Below are 19,579 nucleotides of genomic sequence, written 5' to 3'. Positions count from 1 at the left end.
TTTTCTACCACACGTTGCCAGTCCCCAGAGTATCCTTACAGAGAAGATTCACAAAAGTAGATTGTTTTACTCCTTGCTGGCTACGCAGTGCCTAGAACGATGCCTGACACATAGTCACTAGATAAATGTTGAATAAATGAATGACTGGTCTCTCTGTTGTTTTAAGAAAAGAAAGCCCTATGTTTTCCTTCTTTCTTCAGACAGAACATGATCTTGAATTTCATGAACTGCCCTGATTATTCACTTGAACCTATACAACCTATAAAAACCAATGTCAAGGTGAAATTGTCTTAATCCTATACATAAAATTTCAATTAGCCAAGCTAATTAAGAAGGAATGATTTCCAAATAATTCCAGAAGCTAATAGTAAAAGAACTGTTATAATAGGATATCCCAAAAGATCTTTCCCAAAAGGAATGGTCTAGTTGAGAATGAGTCCAACTGTATATAAACATACTTGGAATCATCTCGAAGCATGTTTGACTATGTGTTTTTAATACGGATTTTGTTTTCATTCAGAATATAGAGTCAGTATTTTCTGTGATGACAAAATTACAATTTTGAACATTTTGTTTCCACTAGGGGAGAATAAAGGTCTGAGTGAAAAGGTAGCAGCCAAACAAAGGAGCGTGGAAGGGGAAGAGTTCCAACAGCAGTCGGACAAGATCACTTCAGGCAGAAGGTAAGTGAGTATGTTTTGTGGCCTTTCCAAGGAGTCTGTGCTTCAAAGTTGTTTTGCATCATCGTGTCATGAATGTTTGAGCATGTACATGGAGCCCTAAATTATCACCACCTGGCGTCGGTCCACCCAGTGGCACATTCCTCTTGTCCAATGATGCCTTAGCTCATGGTGTACGGTCGAGTCACTTGGAAATCCAGAAAAAGGACTGGATCAAGTCCCGTGCATGCAGTGATTGGCCAGCCCTTGTAGCATCAGACTGTGGTTAGTTCCACTCCTAGATCCCTTCACTACATGGATGGTGAGTTAAGACATTTGATGATGTTGAAGCCTCATGTTGTCTGTTCCTTCTAAATCCAAGAATTTGTTCCACCATCGGAAGGGTATGCCTGATGAAAGACGGGTCAGAGGCATCTGAAATGACAGGCTGTATTTAGCAGAATAATCTTGTTTTCTTTTATTTATTGCCCAAAGAACTGAATGTTCATGGGAAAGAATTTTTAGGCATCCTAGTATTTGTTTCTGGAATGTATTTTTCTACATATGGTAGCATGCAGCATCTGCATGAAGGATGGTAGACAGAAATTTTTTACTGCAATTCTTCATTACAAATAGGAGAAAACTGGAGGACAGAGAGCCTCAGTAACTTATTCAAGGTAATCAGATTCGTTCGTAGCCAAAGCTAAAACCCAGGACTCAAGATTCCCCGTATTTCACAGATGATTTCATAAGAACATGCAGACATTCCAAATCAGATTCCTCCCTCTCTCCCAAGCTCATTCTTCATTTGAGTATCATTTGTTTTTCTGGAACTAATTACAAATTTACAGTTTAGGCACCAAGCCAAGCCCAACTATTATGGCTTCAGGCTCTGTTAGGGTAAATATAAGCAGAGATGTTCTGACTACGCTCTGTGAAGCCTCTTCAAGGGTCACAATGCAGATGTGTGCTCATGTGAGTGTGCACGTATGTTGCTCATGTGTGCATGTGTGGTTGTACGGATAGGGACGGGGCATCCTCTAACTTTGACAAGATTACTTCCTTCTTTACCTACTTACCTATTGGTAAGATTTTGTTTAAAAAACAACAAAAAATGTCTGTGGTGTCAGACATTCCTGTCACACACATCAGCATGTCCTGTAGATACTTTCTCCTGAATCCAAGAAAAAAACATTATATTTTAATTGTAAATTATTCTTTATGGTATAGGGTCTATATTACTGAGACTTTGGTAACTTTGGGCTTTTTAGTCCACAGGCTCCATTACATTACGCAGTGGTGGGTTTTTATTTGTTCACTTACTTGCTTGTGCGTTGAATGATCAACAAGGCTAACAGACATTTTATATACAGATTCATTTTATCTTTTATGTGTTACTGAAAATCCAAACTTTACAACAGAGCGATATGTTAATGCAGAGAATTTATTAGTTGAGGCCACAAGCCTGGATCCTTCCGAAAGAACACATCAGATAAAGCCACATCAGGATATTACTTTTGATAATAAATGTGCAGAACGGACCATCCCTATGCCCATCTGTAAAGCTGGGTGGGATATTGTGGGCATCCCCCCTCCATCCTTCCACACCCCCAACACACTTTTTATCCTGAAAGCACATCCTCACTTGGTGGAATAGAAAATGTGGAAAGTGTTAGGACTGAAGCTGCAAATTCAGATAAAAATGCCTTGGTGTGTGTAGCTTATTCTTAAGTAAATAATATACCTGAAGGTATCTGAAAATTATCTTTTTTTCATAAACATATGGTTTTGTTGGCTCTGCCTCAAGGCAAACAACCATGAGACAGATAGTACAGAGTTCTTATTAGATGATTTGCCGTAACAAGATAGACTAATTAGCTCTTTCCTAAGAGTTCGGTTTGATGTTGGAGAGCCCGTGAGAGCCGTGGAAGCTGAGGGGAGAGAGGGATGTTACTGAGGAGGGGTGCCAAACAGAACTGGGTGGGACACGAAGGGAGACATGCTGAAGACAAACTAAGCAAGAGGCATAAAGGGCTTCCCTGGTGGTGCAGTGGTTGAGAGTCCGCCTGCCGATGCAGGGGACACGGGTTCGTGCCCCGGTCCAGGAAGATCCCACATGCCGCGGAGTGGCTGGGCCCGTAAGCCATGGCCGCTGAGCCTGCGCATCCAGACCCTGTGCTCCGCAGCGGGAGAGGCCACAGCTGTGAGAGGCCCGCGTACCGAGGAAAAAAAAAAAAAAGAGGCATAAAGACAGATGGCCAAGAGGCGCATGAAGAGCTGTTCAACATCACGAATTATTAGAGAAATGCAAGTCAAAACTACAATGAGGTACCACCTCACACTGGTCAGAATGGCCATCATCAAAAAATCTACAAACAATAAATGCTGGAGAGGGTGTGGAGCAAAGGGAACACTCTTGCACTGTTGGTGGGAATGTAAATTGATACAGCCACCATGGAGAACAGTATGGAGGTTCCTTAAAAAACTAAAAATAGAACTACCATACGACCCAGAAATCCCACTACTGGGCACATACCCAGAGAAAACCATAATTCAAAAAGACACATGCACCCCAATGTTCATTGCAGCACTATTTACAATAGCCAGGACATGGAAGCAACCTAAATGTCCAATGACAGATGAATGGATAAAGAAGACATGGTGCATATATACAATGGAATATTAGCCATAAAAAGGAACGAAATTGAGTCATTTGTAGAGACTGGATGGACCTAGAGACTGTCATACAGAGTGATGTAAGTCAGAAAGAGAAAAACAAGTATCGTATATTAACGCATGTATGTGGAATCTGGAAAAATGATACAGATGAACCAGTTTGCAAGGCAGAAATAGAAACACAGATGTAGGGAACAAGTGTATGGACACCAAGGGGGGAAAGCGGGGGCGGGGAGTGAGGTGAATTGGGAGATTGGGATTGACATATATACACTACTATGTATAAAATGGATAACTAATAAGCAAAAAAAAAGAGGCGTAAAGAGCTAACATTTGGAATCTGAAACCATTTCATTCTTGACTTGCTCACTTGCAAATAACCCAATAAAAACGTATAGGCTTCTTAAAGGCAAAGATTGTGTCTTACCAATTTCCGCATGTCTAGTGCTTAATATAGAACCAAGCACATTGTTATCACTCCTTAAATGTTTATTGTTTTTAAGTAAATGAACGAATGCTTAATGCACGCATATATATGTTTCTCTACCAGAGAAAAAGATTTCCTTTTTTTCTTTAGGTTGATGCATTCCATGGTATTATATATGAAATGAGATGCCCTTTTAATCTGCTCTGCATGAAACTGACCATTCTGAACAAAGACATTGGCCTTCTCTGAATTCTGATGCTCTTAGAAATTGAGATAAATATTTAACCATCCCTCCCTGTGCCCTTGTGGATCTGTGTGGAATCCTTGAGCTGGCTAATTGAACATTAAATGTATAAGTTAAACTACTCATCTCTCAGTAACAGAGGAGGATAAACTTAGTACAAAAAGAACATTCTTCTTCCTCACCTGTGAACATAAAGCAAAACAAAAATCTGCAAGTGTATTTTGAGATAGGTTTATGAGGAGCTTTGACATATGCATATGAATTTGATGATGAAGTTTTGACATTTGTACAACTACACACTCATAAAGTTGTATCAGAAACTCTTTAAAAAACAACCACCACCATACATACATTTTGCTGTTTTCCTGGAAAAAAAAAAATAGGTACTCCTAATCCATGGAGTTTCCATTCACAGAAAAAGCTGTCAGGAAAGAAAACGTCAGCCATAGAAAGGCATTCTATTAGGGAAATGAACCAAATCAGAAAAGGAGAACACTATTTGCAATTTAACCAGCCAAGTTAAACATGACACGATTAGAGCCAATCTTTGGGGACCAAGTTAGTGGTAATTGTGCCTTATTTAACTTGGCCAATTAAAGGCTGAACTCTTTTCTAAATTGGCTATTTTCAAAGCAATCACACCTTTGCACTCAGAATTTTTTTCAGCTTGCCATTTTTAATTTAGTATTTGACTGCTTAATAGATGTATGTGTACATGGACCCGTGACTAAATATTTGCACATAATACGAAATTAATATGCATTTGTATTGGGCAGAATGAAGGATTTCTTATTATATTAGACTTTTAAACCAGATCAGGGTCATATATGTTTTTACATGTCCAATAATTTCCAACATCTGAAGAAAGTAAGCTGTGAAATATATTGCCTAAGGGTAGATTCCTAGAAAATAACTATTATAACTTGGAAAAAAGAATAACCTAAGGAATGAGGGTTTCAATATGTAGAAAAAGTAGAGAAGAGGACAAAGTGTTGGTTTTTCTACCAACCATAAGTGCATCTTCGTTTACTTTGTCACCATGAGTCAGTTAATATTTATTGAAGGCTCTGTGCAGAGAACTGCTCTTGACTAGATGATTCCAACCAAAGCCCCAGAAATTATCCCTGACTCAAGAAGCATCTACTCTTCAAAAAAAAAAAAAAAAAAGGAAGAAAAGACCCAAATTGTGTGGGAGCATAAATACAAAGACTGAAAGCTCGAATCAGCTTCTCAGCTTTCTACACTGGGATAAAAAGTATTCATATACGTTAGTGTTAAAACTCAAGACTCAGAAAAGGAGAAAAGAAAACAGTTGAGGGAGGCTTCCCTGGTGGCGCAGTGGTTGAGAGTCTGCCTGCCGAGGCAGGGGACACGGGTTCGTGCCCCGGTCCGGGAAGATCCCACGTGCCGCGGAGCGGCTGGGCCCGTAAGCCATGGCCGCTGAGCCTGCGCGTCCGGAGCCTGTGCTCCACCACAACGGGAGAGGCCACGACAGTGAGAGGCCCGCATACTGCAAAAAAAAAAAAGAAAACAGTTGAGGGGAGGAGGTCCTCGTAGCTCTATGAATTGAGACTGATGGAATTAGTCAAAGTTTTTCTGGGGAAATCTAATGGAATAAGCACTGAAAGAAGAGTAAGAGGCTCTGAAATGAAAGTAAATGACTGAAAGTCAGCTTTGTAGAACAAAACACAGTAGGTGCTCTACACTAAAACAAATCTATCTTCCCAATGCCTTTAGGAATTAAGGACATATGTATTTTTACATAAAGTGTGGATCCAAATACGTAGACTAGAGTAGACTTGACTTTTCAAGATCTAAAACCATTTTCTGCCTAACAGAATGAGTAGTTGCTTAAGAATTTCAATACCATGTTGTATGCATTCTGGTTAATTTTACAGCCAGCTTTTCTACACACACTTTCCATTCTTTGTGGAGATGGAAACCTTAACGCTGTCACCTGTTTTGATCAACAGGAGGAACTGATGACAAAGAGAGGTAATCGGAGTGCAGGGTAAAGTTAGGGCAGAAGTAAAATGAAAACTCGTACCCCGAGGCCACGTGGTGGGGCTTGGTGAGGTGAGCTGGAAGGAACACTGGATCCTTGGCTTCTAGAAAAAACGAGCGCAAGGCTCTTTCCTTGCTTCCCTCGGGTTGGGGGTGGGGTGGAGAGAACTTCACCCCCCAAAGGAGGTGTTGTTGTCTTTGGTCACATTTTGTGACACTTGATTGGCTGACATGGTGGTGGGTGTAGTGGCTGGAGGCGTCGCGTGTTAAAAGATGCGTCTGTCCCCTGTTCGGCTCCTCTGACGTCATCCCTCTCTTACTATCGATTTTAGATGCTCTTTCTTCCCCCACGGAGTAGACTCCTGGCTGGCTTAAGAAAGCCTGGGGCCGAAGACCTAGGCCAGCATGGTTCAAGTGTTGGCCGGGGTTCCTGCTTACTCTCTGGCTCTCTCTGGACATTTGAACTGGCCTTTATAGTGATACAGTCTGAAGGCTTATGTTTGGGGAAAAGAACAAAGGACAGCAGGCCTCTGTCTGCTATGATCCTAGGTAGAGCTCACTGAGACAGGATCTGGTCCAGCCCTTAGAGGTGCATTGTAGTTTAGAGGCTGAAATCCCAGCTAAAAACAAAGTGTTGTTTAACTTTGCATATCATTTCTCTATGCACGTGTTTATTTTGGGGACCTTGTGTAGAGGTGAGTCTACTTGAGGACATAATTTGCATATTCTAAAACACAAACACTATCAACATACCCCGGTAAACTATCATGATGATCATTCTTTAATGTCACTCCAATCTATAATCTCTAACAGGCATGGGCTCTGCAAGTGTCTCCTACACCCTGCTCTGCAATCTTGAGTGAGGTGTTTTTCCAAAAGATTTTATTTTCAAAGTTAAAGCTCAATGGTTGGTTAAAAAAGAACCTTGGCCTGATACCATATCACATAGCACTTAACATTTGTTTTTTGGAGACACAGATTGAGCCCTGACTGCCCGTAAGGTATTGTGAAGAGTGTTGAGTTACCAAAATCAACAAGTCATGGCTTCAGCCCTCAATCTGGGGAGAGGCAGATCTGTTTAAAAATGGTCCCTGGGACTTCCCTGATAACCCAGTGGTTAAGACTTTGCCTTCCAGTGCAGGGGGTGCGGGTTCGATCCCCAGTCGGGGAGCTAAGGTCCCACATGCCTCACGGCCAAAAACCCAAAACATAAAACAGAAACAGTATTGCAACAAATTCAATAAAGACTTTAAAAATGGTCCAAAACAAAAAATTGTCCCTAAAAACAATCGTAAACAGATATACATGAGATAGTCAATACAAGAGACAGCACAGAGACGGAGATCATGAGTTGGTTGAAAAGAGATTCTCCGTAAGAGAATGAACTTTGTGACCAGTAAAGGGAAACATTGAAGAAAGGAAAAAACAGTGGAGGAAAGAAAAGATAATGGCACATAAAGGGAAATGATGTCAAATAAACAAAAGTATTGCCCTTTAAATCTTTCCATTCTGTTAAGAATTGGAGTGGAGTAATCATAAGAAGAGTACAGTAATTTTGTCTTTTTATTCTGATGCATTGACATCTTGGGGCCATGCTGATCCTGGAGAGCCTGCCCCTCCCAGGACTAGCTAATTCCTAGAGATAGTAAAGGACTTTCCAGCCAGCTCACCTTTCATATGCAAACCAGCCACACCCCACACCCCCAGCCATCTCCTTTATGGGCCGCTATCACACTCTGGGCCGCTATCCCCTGCCTTAATCACCCCATGGCCAGTGCAATGGATGAAATGTTTGTGTCCCCCCAAAATTTGTATCTTAAAATTCTAATCCCAATGTGATGGTATTTGGAGGGGCTTTTGCGAGGTAGTTAGGTCATGTGTGTAGAGCTCTCATGAATGGCATGAGTGCCCTCATAAAAAGAGGCCACAGCACTAGCTGCTTCTCTTCCTGTCACGTGAGGACACAGTGAGAAGTTGCAGTCTGCTCTCACCAGCACCTGGCTGTGATGGCATCCCTCATCTCAGACCTCCAGCGTCCAGAGCTGTGAGAAAGAAATGTTTGTTGTTTAAGCCACCCAGTCTATGGAATTCTTTTATAGCAGCCTGAACTAAGACAGCCAGGTACTAGGCAACTAGGGACAGCCCCTATGCCTCAGAGCCCGCTGAAATCATACAAACTAGACAATCTAAAGCTTGTTTACCCTTCCTCATGCATTCCTTCCCGCAAAAACCACCATAAAGGCTTTGCCCACATTTCCCCTTGCTCTCTCTGCCTCCTGACAGACCCTGGTGCTCCCCCTCCGTGTGCCCCCTCCTGCCCCACCCTGTTTCTTGGGATCTGTGAATAACAAGCTGTCTTTTCAATGGCAGTTACCTCCTGATCTGTTGCCCTCAGCTTACCTCAATAATAATAAAACCTACTTTTTAAAGCAGTGAGTTATATGTCAATGGAAGATTGTAAAAGGCCACCAGGAAAAGAAAACACAAAAAACTAAAATCTCAGCAGAGAAGGAAGAGTTTAAAAGTGCAGCTGGAGAAAGTGTGGGACAGAGGCCAGGTGGGAGATGCCTGAACAACACGGCCCCCTGTGTCAGCCACCGTGAGTGGAGGGAAAGACATTTGAAAAGTGCATCTTACGCTGCAGAGGCAAATTCAGCTTGTATACTTCTTTTCTTGCCTTTGTTGTATGTGGTTTCATGTTAAGCACATTTCTATCCCTAACCTTGCAGTCAGGATGCTGGCAAGAGAGCTGGCAGGCATATTTGCACTGTATTTCAGATATCCCTGAAATTGCTAGGATAAAGAGAGGGTGGTAGTGGGCTAGAGAAGAGGACCCCAGTGGAGGGGAGAAGAATCCGCTGACAATGGAAGCTTCCTGCTACCTGTCACTCCACTCCACTAATGCTGTCTTCATCTACTGAAAAATTAAATCTAAGCACGCTACTCTCCTATTTTAAACACTCAGATGTCCACCGCTACAGTGTTCGGCATAGAAATATGTCCACGATTGAGTTGGATCCTACCTTTCCAGTACTTTCACCCAGTGAACCTTATTGAATGTTCCGTGTCATGGAATTTCTCACCACTTCTTGAACAGACCATGCTTTTGTAACCAGTGGAGCGCTAACTCAGGACCAACAGAGAAATGGGGAAGTAATCCGTTATTAAGAGATGGACAAACCCCTGCTTACGGAAAAGGCAGGGCTGTCTGATAACAGCATGATTGGAAAACATGGTTTCCTTTCAGGGCTGAATCTGCCCTCCCTTTCATCACAAATAGCTGACTTATGGCTTAAATACTCAGGGGCACTTGAGAGAGAGAAGGATGTGGCCAGAGCTGCAGAGCAGATGACAGATCCCCTTAAGTAGCTGCCTGGGCACAGCTAGTGGCCTTCTTTACCTACTCACTGGCCGAAAGGGGAAGAGAGAGCTAGCAAGACGGCCAGGCTGCCTAAACTGTTGATATTTGCAACCAGGAGGCTGGACATGCAGGAGTCAGGACTTTCCTACATGGCTCTTCTAGCGCAGTCACCCTGCCCAGGGCTAAGGCACGGCTCAGGGAATGTCAAGTTCTGATTCATCGGATGCAGAAGGCATTTGTATGTATAGCTCTCTTTCTCCAGTCCAAGTCTGGGAAGGATGAAAGTACTTCCTTTGAAACACGAGAAGAAAGAATCCAGAGTTTTTCCATTATCTTTAGTAAGTGGACTCTTCATTTTTTTAAATCTACTTTCCCCCTTGGTCTCCTTCAGGACGGGAACCACATTATCCATCAATGCTTAACACAGCAGGTGGTTAGCAATAATAAATTTCCCTTTAGTGAGCAATAAACAAATGAGTAAATGAGGGATGAACAAATCCCAGGCAGTGAATGTACCTATATAAACCTTTATTTATTTTATTTTATTTTTATTTATTTATTTATTTTTTGCGGTACGCGGGCCTCTCACTGTTGTGGCCTCTCCCGCCATGGAGCACAGGCTCCGGACACGCAGGCCCAGCAGCCATGGCTCACAGGCCCAGCTGCTCCGCGGCATGTGGGATCTTCCCAGACCGGGGCACGAACCCGCGTCCCCTGCATTGGCAGGCGGACTCTCAACCACTGCGCCACCAGGGAAGCCCCATAAACCTTTATATTTTTATTATAAAGTCCAAAAAAATAAGCCGTAACAATAAAGATTTCACATATATGATGTTGTTAAATCCTCAAAACAATCCTGGGGGGCTTTCCTGGTGGCACAGTGGTTGAGAGTCCGCCTGCCGATGCAGGGGATGTGGGTTCATGCCCCAGTAGGGGAGGATCCCACATGCCGTGGAGCAGCTGGGCCCGTGAGCCATGGCCGCTGAGCCTGTGCGTCCGGAGCCTGTGCTCCGCAGCGGGAGAGGCCACAACAGTGACAGGCCCGTGTACCGCAAAAAAAAAAAAAAAAAATCCTGGGAAGGGAGGTTATTCTCATTTTTTCCTATGAGAAAACTGAGGATCAGAGAGAACATATTAACCACTTAAATGCACGCAACTAGTGAGTGACAGCACTGGGACTGAGAGCCCAAACCTTCTGGTTCCAAGTAGACAATTCCAGAGCTGTCCGGTAAGTCTCATGGAGAAACTCATCACAGGAAGATAAGAAGAGAGCTAGAGGGGGAAGGACAGGAGTGTGGTTTTCAGATTTCGCTGTGCTTAAGAATGAATGGAGGTATGCTTCCATCAATATTCAAAGATACAAGTAATGCCTACGAGTCACTAAGAAAGAGACACAGAATTCAAAAGAATGAGGGGAGAAGACATGAAGATGTAGTAATAGAGAAAGATTCTCAACCTTTCTAGGAATCAGGGAAATGAAAATTGGATGGATGAGATGTTCTTACACCCAATATTGGTAAAAATTAAGAAGTTTGATAGTTTCAAGTGTTGGTGAGACTACGAGGAAATGAAATGGGTACCATTGTACACTCCTGATGGGAGTATAACATTGTGTAGCCACTTAGGAGGACTGTTGGCAGTTTCTATGAAAATTTAAAATGCATGTTCTTTATGACTCAGCGTGGTCTAGAAGGTGGATTCTCTGTATCTCAGGACATGTGCCAGACTCATTCAGTATCAGGGAAAGTACGGTAACTTCTATTTGTGTGCAACTGTACACCATCCTTTTAAATTTCGTGTTGAGAATCTATTTTTGCGGAGGGTGCCATGGAGCACCGCCTCGATGCCCTTTCTAGCTGGTTCCCCAGATGGCAGGAAGGGTGACTGCCAAAGGCTCATGGCTGAGCGGCTCCTAGGGAATTGCCCTCGGCCCAGGGGAGCTGCTTTGCCCATCCTGGTCAGCCTGTGTCCGACGACTGGTCAAGCTGGGGGTAGAAAGACTAGCCCCTTACCTCAATTCTAAATAGCACTAAGGGGCCATCCAGCCCTGAACTCCAGGGACCAGCTGAGTGCTTGCTGGTAACTGCATTGAGCTCACCTTCTCTCCCCGGTAACGTCCCAGCATGCACAGCTCAGAACCTTGGTGTCTGTTTCCTGGGAGCTGACCTAAGGAGGTTGTATAATGCACAAATGAATACAAAAGCACACACATATAATTTACAAATATTTAAATGCACATATATTTTGGTGAATGCTCAGAGATGTGCTTTACGGATAGGGTTGCCCTGTCTACCTGATATTCGTATGTTGAAGTCCTAACCCCTCTGCCCAGTCCCTCAGAATATAGTCTTGTTTAAAAATAGGGTAATTGTGGATATGATTAGTTAAGATGAGGTCATACTGGAGTAGGGTGGACCCCTAATCCAATATGACTGGTGTCCTTATAAAAGAGAAATGTAGCCACTGAGACACACACACAGGCAGAAGGCCCTGTGGAGGTTGAACTTGTGCAGTCACATGCTGAGGAGCTACCAGAGTCTAGGAGAGAGGCCTGGAAAAGGTCCTTCCCTGGCACCATCAGCCAGAGCACGGTCCTGCTGAGACCTAGATCTCGGACTTCTAGCCTCCAGAGACAATAGGTTCCATTTTTTTAAGCCACTCGGTTTTTTTGTTGTTGTTGTTTTTGTCTTTTGTTACGGCAGCCCCTGTGAATGAATACAGTGCCTGAGAGAAACAGTCACAAATATGCACAGGGATATATTCTTTGCAAATTCATAATAGTGAAGCAGAAAAAAACAGTATAAACAATGTAAATGTTTATCAGTTAACTGATCACAAACAAAATATAGCATATCCATGCTATGGGTATTTAACCTCGGTTTAAAAGCTTGTGGTAGCTTTCATTATATTGACATAAAACCTTCAGCAATCACTATTACTGAGTAAAGAAAGGGAGAAGTTGAATGACTTGTGCAGGACAAAACCACTTAATTTATGTTTAAGAAATGCAAAAGAATACTCTATCCTTTGATACATCTGTCTGTGGATATGAATACACAGAACAATGACCAGAAGGATATGGTCGAAACTTTTGACACTGTTTGCCTCTGGGGTAAGGGTAAAGAACCGGGGCGTTGCTAAAGGGATTTTTCATCAGTAACATTTAACTTTTAATAAGAGAATATATTCACAAATTTTCTTTGTAATTAAAAATTAATAAAAACAAGCAAAAAATCATCAAAGGGAATGTAATGTGGCATCCTAGAACAGAAGAAGGACAATAGGTAGAAACTAAGGAAATCCGAATAAACTCTGAGCTTTAGTTAATAATAATGTCTCTATACTGGTTCATTAATTATAATAAATGCACCATAGTAATGTAAGATATTAATACTAGTAGAAGCCGTGTGCAGAGGGTTATATGGAAACTTAGTACTATCTGTTCAATTTTTCTGTAAAATCTAAAATATAAGATCATTTCTAAAAAAACTCATGTAGGGCCCTTGAGTTAGAAGAATGCAGATTCCCAGGCCCCAGCTCCGGAGATTCTAATTCAGTAGGTCTAGGGGGAAGCCCAGTAATTTTTGTTCTTATTAAGCACCGCGAGGGGATTCTGGTACTTTGAGTTAGTATGGGCTAGAAAAAAATATCCAAGAAAATCCAACCATACCCATTGGGTTAACAAAGCTGGTACTTGAAGCCTTTTCCCAGGTTGGACTGGGAGTTAGGCAGGGAAAGAGGTGATGTGTGTTTCTACTCTGGGGCGGCTGGTCCAGGAGAGCGGAACTCCCTGTCGTGAGGTTGGCCCCTGAGGGCCCCCGAGCACCTGACAGCCGATGGGCAGCCAGCCAGCGACGCAAGGAGCAGCCTTGCCTTCCCATCACCACGCTTTGGCATATGGTTAGTTCTCCGGCTTTTAACTGTATTTTGAGAATAGTGTTATCAATAATTGATCCTCCCAATTAAAATGTTTTTCTTCCAGCTAAAATTTTTATGAGTGACCTGAAAACATGGCATATTTGGCTGCCCTCCCACCTCCCCACTCAGGCACTCAATTTATCGTTCCGAGTTCTAGTTCCATTAAGATAGTACACAAACATGATCGTAACGGTTATCGTAACAGATGGTAGGTGTGCGTTAACGTGGCCTCCACCACTGGCTTGAGAGGACGCTGAGCTTCCTCATCTTGGTAAGCAAGGGTGTTTGGCCCCATATCGAGCATGTTATTCACTCATTCATTCATTCATTCATTCACTTATCCTCCCAGCGTTTGTGGAGAGGCTATCATGTGTTCAGTACCCTGCTAGGCGCTGGTTAGCCAGCTGTGAAAAAGATGACAGATTTGTCCTTAATAAAACTGGTTATTGTTAGTTGGACTGAAATGCCCCTCCCAGTCTCTACAATCTGATGAATGAAGTCACAGTAAAGCTGATAAATTATTTCAATTGGAAAATAAGACACTTCTGTGACAATGTTTAACACGGACGGACTCAATTACAAGAGTAGGCTTTTAGATATTCCTCAAAACAGCCTATCTTGAAGACAAAGGTTTCCACTGTTCCTAATACCAGCATTAACCCTCCTGTTTCCAAGTCGGGTGAGTGCTATCAGAACCTCACCACCAGCCTCCAGAATGGCGCAGCCCGATTTGTGGCCCTCATGGCCAGAGAGTGCCTGGGGGCACCGTTACCAACATCATCATACATACGGCTTTGGGGACCTCCAGCCCCATTTGGGGAGAAAACACTGAATACACAAGAACCTTTGCCTTTAAAGCACTTAGAATAAAAACATCATCTGTACTTTTACTCATCATGCCCTTAAAACTGGAGGAAGTTGGTAACCAAAAATAAAGCCAGAAAACTAAGGGAGGAGGAAGCGTATTAGAATATTGACCTGAGGATCATTACAAATGCGGGGCACAGCTGGAGTCTATGTGAACTTTGCAGAAGCCTGGGTGTGGGAAGGAGAGAAGAGGAGGAATAACAGAAAGAGGAAGGTAGAAAAGGGGCAACAGGGCTGGAGTGGAAAGGGTGAAAGATGGACAAAGGGTAGCAGAGGGAAAAGAGAGTGAGGGTCAGCACTTTTTGAGCACTGCAGTCACGTGGCAGGTAATGTACACACACCTCCCGTTTAATCTATACAACAGGCTTTGAGAAGAGAACACCAAAGTGCCCTGGGATGCACACTCAGGTGGCCTCCCTACCCGAGGCCACGGCCTTAACCGCTGCAGGCCCTGCCCTACCGAAAGGCAAAGAGGACAGCAGCTCAGCCCTCTTTCCATGGGGGATGGGGCACTTGCGGGCTGGAGAACTCTGCCGTCCAAAGGGTCAGCTCCAGCCAGGTGTCTGCCAGGGACTTGCGATCGTGCCCCGTGGAGTCTGTGCAGGGACACTGCCTGGCCTCGTATTTTCCCAAAGGCTTTCACTTAGGAGAAGGGCCTCAGCTAGTCTACACAGTGAACCTTGTGCAAACTTGAAGAAGTCACACCACTGGGTGGACCAGTTAGAAAAAGATGTCCCTTCCCTGGGGTCTGTGACTGCAGCCCCAGGCAGGACACAGGGTTCGGGGTACCCAGGGCTGGGCTCTGTTGTTCATGCACAAACTGTGCGGCCGGCCGTCTTTGGGGCTGGTAGGGCTCTGAACGAGGGAGCGAGCAGGGCCCAGGCATCCGTCTGGGTGGAAGGGCAGCTCGCGATTTCCCCACAAGGTAGAAAGTAAACTGTGTCAGGCAGCAGCCATCCTCTTTTAATATCGGGCATTGAATTACTCAGAAGAGCTTTGACTGGGAAGCTGGTTCTCAGCACTCCTATTAATTGAATAGCCAAAGCATAAATTGGCTTTCAAAAGGTAGTTAGAAATGCATTTTATCCTTTAAAAGGAAGGCAAAAAAGATGAAGCGCCAACCACAAATCTTCCCAACAGAATTACTCAGGAAAGATAGACAGTAGCAACAAATAGTAAAACCTTTGTATTGATAATATGCTCCTCTGTGAGGGGTTCAAAGCCTCTTCCTGTATGTTTAAATATACTCACGCCTCTCAACCTGCCTGTGACGTAGGGTGGGCAGGTATTATTATCCCCATTATTACAAGAACTGACGCAGAAAAACGGGATGCCCGGCATGAGCTCATATAACACATCAGCATCTGAGAGAGATTAGAATGCAGCCTCCCGATGGCCATTCCAGACAAGATGGTGTTGCTGGAAAATGACACGAAGTGGCAGAGTAGCAGCCAGGGTTTAAGACCCACGTTGCTCACGAGTCTGTTTTGGATGACCATATGCTTAGCAGCTGAAATGAATGGTGCTCCATTTATTATTATTAATAAACATCCCTGTGCCCACATCACGGAGACGTACTTCACTGCCTAGCCCGGCACAGGACTGATCGGCTTCCAGCAGAAGCAGGCAGGGCAGGGCTCAGGACCTCCAGGGTAAGCACACGACAAATGCCTGAATGACTGATTGGGTGTTTGCCCGTTAATAACAATAAACATTTCTTTAGGAGTTTACTGTTTGCGGGGAACTGCGCTAAGCATTTCATCTTTCAAAACTCTCGTGACAACCTTGTGAGGAAAGTATCGTTGCCCCCATCACACACATGTCAGAGGACCCATCCAAGTCCGTGCAGCTGGTTAAAGGGCAAAGCTGAGACTTGCACTCAAAGGCCCCGCTGGACCCTAAAGACGGGGGTCTAAACCACTCTGCTGTGCTCCCTCTGACCAAAGTATGTCCAAAATTTAAACACCGATCCTTCTTCACACCCTTGCAAATGCTAACAAATTCTGCTGTGAATGAAATCAACTGGACTAGTCAGGGTTCTCTGGAGAGACAGAACCAACAGGATATATATAGACACATAGAAGAGTGTTGCCAAACCAGACCCGGGTCTGCCTGCCCCCTCGTGCAGTAAAGCCAATCTCCCGACACCAGATTGTTGTGAAGGAAAGCACAGTCTTTACTGCAAGGTGCTCAACATGGGGCCAAGCAAGAAGTACAGGCAACTCATGCTCAAAAGACCCAAACTCCCCAGTGGCTTTCAGGGAAGGGGTTTTAAAGGGAAGGTTAGGGGTGTGTGTGGCAGGGAGCCTGATCTGCTTGGCACAGCTCTCTGTTCAGTTGATGGTGAGGTAACAGGGTGATGTTTTGGGAATCTCAATTACCAGCTTTCTGGCTCCAGTCATTCTGGGGTCTACGTGCTGGTGGTCAGCATGCAGTTAACTTCTTCCACCTGGTGGGGGGTTCAGTATCTACAAAACAGCTCAAGGACGTGGCTCAGAATATTATCTACAGCCCTCAAGGAGGAGCTAAATGTCCTTGACTGTGTTTTATGGCCAAACGATTATTATTTTGTCTTGCTTAACTGTTTTACTTTGTTTCTGCATTTTCTTACTTCTCTGATTAAATTTGCACTTTGGAACTTGGGGAAGACCTAGAAAGCTTTTCTACAAACAAGAGGCGAGGGACACGGGGGTCTGTCCCTAGGGAGGTCCTGCAGGGTCCTGCTTGGTTACAAGAGTTGATTTATCCAGGAATTGGCTCACGTGGTTATGGAGGCCAAGAAGTCCCACAGTCTGCCATCTACGAGCTGGAGAACCAAGAAAGCGGTCCTGTAATTCTGTCTGAGTCCAGAGGCAAGGGAAACAGGAAAGCCAATGGTATAAGTTCCAGGCTGAGTCCAAGAAACCCCCAAACCAAGAGCATTGATGTCCAAAGGTGGGAGGAGGTTGATGTCTCAGCTCAAGCAGAGAGAGGGAATTTGCCCATCCTCCACCTTTTGTTCTGAGTCCTCAGCAGGTGGGATGATGCCCACGCAAACTGGTGAGGCAATCTGCTGTACCCAGTCTACCCATTCAAATGCGAGATACCCTCATAGACACATGCAGAAATGATGTTTACCAGCTCTCTGGGCCTCCCTTAACCCAGTCAAATTGACACAGAATATTAACCATCATATCAATTTAATTCCTAGCCAAGATTTTTGGTGAAATAGACTAGACTAGACTAGATAATATCAGAGTGCATCTCAGGCAATAAAGGTAGTTATTGTTTTGTGAAACAGTTGTTTCAAATGTGTGTGTGTGCACATGCGTACTACTGGGTGGTGACATAAAGACTATTGTGGGTCATTAAAGAAAAGCCCGAGAAGCACAGATTCAGGGTCCCCTCTGCCCCTCAGTTGCCTTAAGCTTCCCTTCTCCCCACTCACGGCCACTTCGAAAAGACCCCTGCATCTTGGAACACACCTCGGTGGTATCGGTGATGTGTTTGCTAAAGATGGACAGCAAAAACTAGAAATCTTCCTTTCAGCTCCACTCGCCTCCTGGGTTTTTGTTTATTTCATCTTTTGAATTACATGTGGGCCTCACGTTGCAGGAGCTGGTGGTAGGGTCTCTGTGATCTGACACTGATGGGGCAAACCTGGAGTCCACCAGCAGGTCCTGTAGGGTCAAGGAGGAGCAAGAGAGGCTAAATAATTAATAATTCAATAACTGAGGCTTGGAGCAAGCTTGGAACTTGCAAGAGTGGAAGAACTTTTAAACCTCTCAACCAAGGCCATCAGGGGCACAGGATTTGTTGAGTGAATTTATATCTGAGTTAAGCCAGCTGAGAGCATGAAACACACTGTGAGTTTGATTCAAAGGTGTGTAGAGTGTGCCCCAAGACTCTCTCCCCCACTATAGGCATGTTTAGTGGTACATGGGGACCATCTGGCCCCTGGGCTGCAACAGAGAAAGAAGCAGAAGGTCCCACTGGGAGGAGGGTCTGTAAGGGGACACTCCTACCCCCCAATCCCATTTTCAGAGTCCCCGTGGTGGCAGTAGGGAAAGAAATGTGAATATACCAATAATGGACAGAGGCTGGGATGGGAAAACAGCTAGCTGAGCGCAGTACTTTCCCTCCCTCTGTCTTCGTCTGCTTGGGCTGCCATAATGAAACACCATGGACTGTGTGGCTTAAACAACAGACATTAATTTTCTCACAGTTCTGGAGGCTGGGAGTCGGAGATCAGGGAGCCAGTGTGGTCAGGTTCTGGTGAGAGCTCGCTTCCTGGCTTGCAGATGGCTGCCTTCTCCCCAGGGGCCCACATGGTGGACAGAGAGTGAGCTCGCTCTGGTGTCTCTTCTTATAAGGACACCAATCCTATCAGATCAAAGCCCCACCCTTATGACCTCCTGCAGCCTTAATTCCTTCTATAAAGGTCATATCTCCAAACATAGTCACCTCAGTGTTAGGGCTTCAACATTTGAATCTGGGCGTGGGGCAGTTCTGTCCATAGCACCCCCATTTCTGTACACACCCTGACACTACACTGACCATCTGTCCTTCCTTCCCACTAGCCAAGACTCGAGGAGCCCTGCCATCGAAAGCAGGTGTGATGTAGGTGGAGAAAGTAGTTACGGAAGTCAGAACCACCCCCATTTGCAGGGAAAGAGGCTCAGCCTGGTGTGCTAAGGAGAATTACCTGGTTCTGTTGTGAGTTTCCTGCCGGTTTCCCATCCGACCAGCCATCCTTTTGTTTTCCCTGTAACTACTAACTACGATGGAAAATTAAAATAAACCCCTCCCATCATACACATCTCCAGAGGATACGATTATAGGGGTCTTTCAGTCTCTAACTCACACGATTCGTGAATGCTTGCATTTTTAACCAATGTCATGAATGACTTTGTAATTAAAAAAGTAACACTTTATAAAAATAGCACAAAAACACTTTATAAAAACACACAGTAAAAGCGCAGGTGACTCACTGAGTAAATATACAAGGGTGATGAGAGCTCCTGGCTCACGTCCTATAAAGTGTTGTGAAAGGGTGGGATTTGGGGAAAGGGACACCTCTGAGGGGGCTCTTTTCCAGTCTTCTACGTTCAGAGGGGAGAGTGAAAAGACTGTCTCTCTACACAAACAGAAAGCCTGAGAAACAAGTTAGCTGTGTGTTTAAAGGTAGTGATGCAGCCCACCTGCATCTAGAGTGGAGGCACTCTAGAAACTTCTAGAAGCTTCATGATTCCTGGGAAGTCCTGTCACCTGGTTAGGTCGGGAGCTACCGGCACCCAGCTCCCTTTCCCACCCCACGCAGCGTGGCTGAAACCCGTGACTGCTCGCAACCTCGTCCTAAGTACGAACAAAGCATCCTTTTCGTTTCCAACGCCGGGGTGGGAACTGCAGCCCTGGAACGCTGAAAGGGCTTTATTAGAGCCCTA

General features: G+C 44.4%; 1 long non-coding RNA gene across 6 annotated transcripts in view; it reads left to right on the top strand.

The window, feature by feature from the left end:
- LOC117202695 (uncharacterized) overlaps window positions 1–19,579 on the top strand; it is a 197,410-nt gene that overhangs the window by 98,681 nt on the left and 79,150 nt on the right. For all 6 annotated transcript variants that reach the window (XR_007479902.1, XR_007479900.1, XR_007479901.1 and 3 more), the window contains exon 3: window positions 584–683. This is a non-coding gene — a long non-coding RNA (uncharacterized LOC117202695). The remainder of the gene's footprint in view (window positions 1–583; window positions 684–19,579) is intronic.

Source organism: Orcinus orca, chromosome 10 (genome assembly GCF_937001465.1).
Source record: "Orcinus orca chromosome 10, mOrcOrc1.1, whole genome shotgun sequence".
NCBI classification, from domain to species: domain Eukaryota; kingdom Metazoa; phylum Chordata; class Mammalia; order Artiodactyla; family Delphinidae; genus Orcinus; species Orcinus orca.
This window is presented reverse-complemented; position numbering and strand designations above follow the sequence as displayed.